Source organism: Rhipicephalus sanguineus, chromosome 3 (genome assembly GCF_013339695.2).
Source record: "Rhipicephalus sanguineus isolate Rsan-2018 chromosome 3, BIME_Rsan_1.4, whole genome shotgun sequence".
In the NCBI taxonomy this organism is placed as follows: Eukaryota; Metazoa; Arthropoda; class Arachnida; order Ixodida; family Ixodidae; genus Rhipicephalus; species Rhipicephalus sanguineus.
Window position 1 is genome coordinate 226,526,344 of NC_051178.1, and position 5,228 is coordinate 226,531,571.

The window sequence follows — 5,228 nt, forward strand, 5'->3', positions numbered from 1 at the left end:
TGGCGGGTGACGGAGCGAAGTGTACACGCAGAAGTCGGGTGTGTGCGTCGGCTCTAGTGTCGCCGCAGTTTTAAGTGATATCTGTTTGAGCAGGGTAGACAAGGAACTTGAACTTGACCTGAATGACGTTGCTGCAAAATCTTTTCGGTATGCTGACGATTACCACGTGCTTGTTGATTCTTTTCTGTGTGTTGCCACAAGGGCGAGCGTTCTCAAGCTTTTTAAGGATGAAGGGGCAGGCCTTAATTTCACGTTTGAAGTACCGAGTGAAGATACTCTTCAGTTTTTAGACTTGAGCATTCGTTTTGGTGGTACTCACACTTGTTGGCTGTATTCCCCGCGTTCAGTGAAGCCAATTTTAGACTTCCACTCTAGCCATTCTAAGTTAGTAAAAAATGGCGTTGCAGTTTCTTGTTTGATTTCCGCTCTAAAGAAAATGTGCCCGCACCTGTTGTGTGAAAGTATCGATAAGCAGGTAGAGAGGCTCCGAGAGGCGCGCTATCCTGCTGCTAGTTTGGGCCGCCTGTGTGAAAAAATTCTCGGGACTTTGATATCTGAGCTGAAAGGCTCGATGGAAAATGATAGGGTACGTGAAAAGAAGTCGCTCGCCAGTATCCCTTTCTTTCACGGTGTTTCCCATCGTCTCAAGAAGGTTGGGGCTACATATGATATCGATGTTGCCTTTTCGGCTAATAATAAGCTTGGTAGAGTATGCGCCGCTGTTGAAAGGAAGGTGGACGGGACTGCGCAGAAATGACATGAATGTAAGGTGAAACACAGGGGCAGCCTTGCGGTTTGTGGCAAGGGAGTTGTGCATCAGGGGCCTTTCACATGCGGTAAATGTTATGTAGGACAGACAGGCCGCTGTCTCAATGCGCGCCTGCAAGTCCTTTGAAAGGTCAGCCTTCGTCGAATTTGACCCTGCACTGCCGTGAGTATAGGTGTACTCCTCTCTTGTCTGATGCCAAAGTGTTCGCACGTCATAGGGACCAGACGGCCCGTGAGCTCGTTGAAGCTTTTTTTACTATTGAAAGCTGGAGATAGCAGTGTGGAAAGCCTTCCCTTGCGTTAAATAAGGCAGAGATAAGGTACCTGGATACGCACATCTGAGGTTTCTGGTTCTGTTCGTGGTGAACATGTGGTTTGAGCTTCCTATATGTGCACATTTCAGTTGTCCATTAAAGCTGCTTTTGTAGATTGACACTTGCACACTACGTGTTTCACTTTCGCTACTCTTTCACATTCTGTTTTTTAGTACGAAACGTGTGATTAAAAACAAAGATTTACATTATACTTCTGTTGATAGAGTTCTGTATAAGTGAGAAAATCGGTCACCTTTAGTTTGTCCTCTTCACAACACACGAACAAAATTTTATACAATGGTTAACTAAATTTAACGAATGGCCGTGTCGCCCGAGCGGCCAGCGGACCAGCAAGAGAGCACGAACACATTCGGCTTGCATGCGAAGTGTGAAAGGAGATTTTCCGCGGCAACCCTCTTCCTCTCGGTTTTGCGCCCTTTCCCTCTATTTGTTACCTCACCAGTGACGTCATCAAAGAAATGTTTTGCTTGTCAATTATTTCTAGCTAGATACCCGGCAGCCGTCAGTGGTGGAAGCGGCGCTGCCGCAGCGTATCAGCATGCGAGAGCACGTCCCCTGGGAGGTATAGGGAGTTTGCGCCCCCTGCTGCAGCCTTCTTCGCCTCGTCCTACGTTTTTTTCCGCGCTATTTTCATTCATCATGAATTACCAACTCGCCCAACAGTCTATTCTTCTGAGCACTGTAGGTATACTTCCTTTGCGCGTCTCATGGCTGTATCTGATCGAGCGGGGGAAGAGCGGCGGAACTCAGTTGCGCCGCTCTCCTCGCGTGAGCGCGAGGAGAGGGGGAGAGTTGGCGCATGCGCATTGGGGAGCGGAGGCGTAAGGGAAGGACGGACACAGCCCCGAGCAAAAGCTGCTTCGCATCTAAAATCATGATGTCAGAACTTCAGATATGGCAGCACAACTGTGCATCATGAAGAGGGGAGTGGTAGGCTCGGTATCCAGACCGATGATACAGCTCAACAAATAAACCAAGAACTGTCATCTACGACTGACCATTATAACTGATACATTTCCTTTTTCGGACGCCTCACTACTTACTAAATTGTGACATAAAACCTCTGACGTAACCTCAGGCACTCAAAATGTTTACTGACCAATACAGAGGAAAGAATGTTAAGTAAGTGAATGAGCGTTTTTGGACCGCTGTCAACAAAACATGCACGACTCGTCTTCCCGTGTTGTTACATTCCACAATATTCTACACGCAGAAACAAAAAGAAATAGTCAAGACAATGGCACCGTTCTTCTGCCCCACAACCTATAGGAAGATTCCAAGGCCTTCGTTGTCAACTGGTTCCATTCCCCAAGCAGCGACACATATATCCAGATAGATTAAATAGGTTGGTGCCGATTTACGAAAATTGTTCCGAAGTTAATGGAAGTGTGAAGCAATATCAAGAATGGATGTGCAAAACAAAACAAAAAAAAATGCCAAAATATTTTTCTCAAAACGGTCTTTACCTTCTGAATACACCTGTGTAAATCTATACAGAGCTGGTGCCTGCATCTTCTACGTGTGAAATAATTTCTACTGAGACTTTTTTCGTACGCTTTTTGGGCAGCAAGCATACCGTAATCGGTTGGCTTAAATCCGCAAGAACACGCATCAAGAAATTAGGATCTCAGGGAAATATTAGAGATCGCCGTGTAGTTCAATATTGAAATTATGTGCTTTCTCTGCACGTTTTTAAATAGTGAGAGCACAAAGCAAAATCTATAGTAAGGGCAATGACAGCAAGAGTAAGTAATTACGACACGAGTTATTCAGACACGTGTGTGAGCATTGACATTTTAACCTTGAAAGCATAAACTGTCCGACCAAGAGCGGAACGGTTGCTTAATCCCGTCGCTTAATTAACTGCTGGTGATCCTGTCACGGGCGGGGAATCAGAATTTTTTTCGCCAAGTCTGCGTAATACCAACTCCGAAATTCGCCGCTGTTCAATTATGCTATGTAAATAAGAGTCTGTGACGAATCAGTCTTAGCGCAGTGATCCACCCCCAGCAAAAAAAACGAGAAAAAAATGTAAATTTATTTGGTGCGTTTTGCAGTGCATGGTGATATACTATATTGGCAGCAGAAATAGAATTGTGCGCAGCGAGCGTTTAGTAAAACGTGATTCCTATCTTCGCCGATGCAGACGACATACTTCTCGCGACTCTTAACACTCGCATTGATATATTTTTTTGTTGTTGCTGTGGAGGCATAATAAGGTGCACGGTAGTCAGCTAAACTCTTATACGGTTATGCCAAGACAACGCTATCAATCAGTGTTCAGGATTTGCGGTAGCAGATTAATTCAGATTAATAGGTCAGTGTGGTAGGTAGTTTGTCCGACCATGTAAACTAAAGCATTGTAGATATTTGGCTGCTAACTAGATCTAAAAACCTAGTGTCACACGCTGACAGGCAAACATGAAAACAGTGACTCGATGACCCGTGAGCACTCGTTGTCAATTCAGCATAATGAAATGCGCAGCAATTCGGAGATAAGGGTTCGGGGTGCCTCTCGTTTTACCACGTCTTCGAAAAATTAAATAACGTGCTTTAACGACAGACGCCCCCTCCTCCTTTCGAAGCTATGGTGCTATGGGTGACGTGATCTGCCAGGAAAGGGTGTGCGAGAAGAGTACGCGCCAAACGCCGCCATCATTGTCGTCACACACAGAAGACGGCGGGCCTAATAAGATGGTATCCCACTTGGACATTACGGGAAACATCACGGCGACGGCGACAGCTGAAATTCCCTTCGGATGACCATATACCGCATAATAAAAAAGAGGAACACTAACTTAAGCGACAAAACTCTTCTACTTTCTACATCTGTGGTAATCCACTATCACATGACATCGCTGCTCAGCAGGAACGGAATTTTCGCTCTACTTTTCAAAGGGAAGAAAATGAAACATGCAGACAATAAACCATGACTCAAGCACAAGACTTTGCGAGATCTCTCAGCTGATGCCTTTTATATAAACGCGAAAATGATTAAGGCTGGGGTCCACCAAGACTTCATTCACGTATTTTCGTCACGGATTTGACGTTGCTAAAATGCACACTAACGGATGACAAAGAAAATCTAGAAGAAAAAAAAATACAGCATATCCACGGGGTGAATGATGATGAGTGGGGCGAAGCTCCGGAGGGCATCATCGGTAAACCGTGAATACGAGTATTTCGCCCCACTAAAGTAAACACGTGAGAAATGTTAAACATCAAACTTTCTCGCATCGGCTGCTCAACAGTCACCTGTGAAGCGCCGGCGGTGGCCATTTCTCCTGATGTAGGGCTTGGCTGGAGAAGTTCCAGAGGGATGGCCTCGGGACTAAGGCCTCGCAGTCGGCGACTGTAGCGGTGGACAGGAGTATCCACTGCAGGAAAGGGTTGCGGGATCGGACTGGCAGAACCGCTTCGTGAAGGGGTGGTGAGCATCAGGCGTTGAAGTCCGAAGAACCGAAGACCCGAGCGTCGTATTCCTCAGAGAAATCGTGCTTGCTGCTCGAGCTTCCCACTTCGTCGTCCTCAGTTATCTAACCGGCCTTGAACACGTCCGAAGAACCGAAGACCCGAGCGTCGTCTTCCTCAGAGAAATCGTGGTTGCTGCTCGAGCTTCCCACTTCGTCGTCCTCAGTTATCTAGCCGGCCTTGAGCCGTGTTTTGATCATATACAAGTACCGCCATCTAGCGGACACTCCACGAACTAATCATATACAAGTGCCGCCTTCTAGCGGACACTCCACGAACTAAACGAGAGGTGGCTACTACATACATCGGGGACGCACGACCCACGGCTTAAGGAGCTTCGCCCCTAAAAGTCTCATTGACGCACATTACCGGAGAATCGAACCCACGATCTCTGTACGCGACGATAGGTGCCCGGCCCTCTACCCTCTGCGCTACCGACGCATATGCACGAGGCTTCACAGGCGCATCATATATGCCGAGCGAGCGCCCTCCCCACCCCCCCCCCCTACGGTGAAGGATAATTCGACCAGATTTGGAGGGGGGGGGGCGCTTGCTCGGTCCCGGACCGAATTTAAGATGGCGGCGGGAGAGCCGCTAGAAATAAAATATGCCCACCTATGTTTCTAATTAAATGCTTTATTTATTTACTGTTTT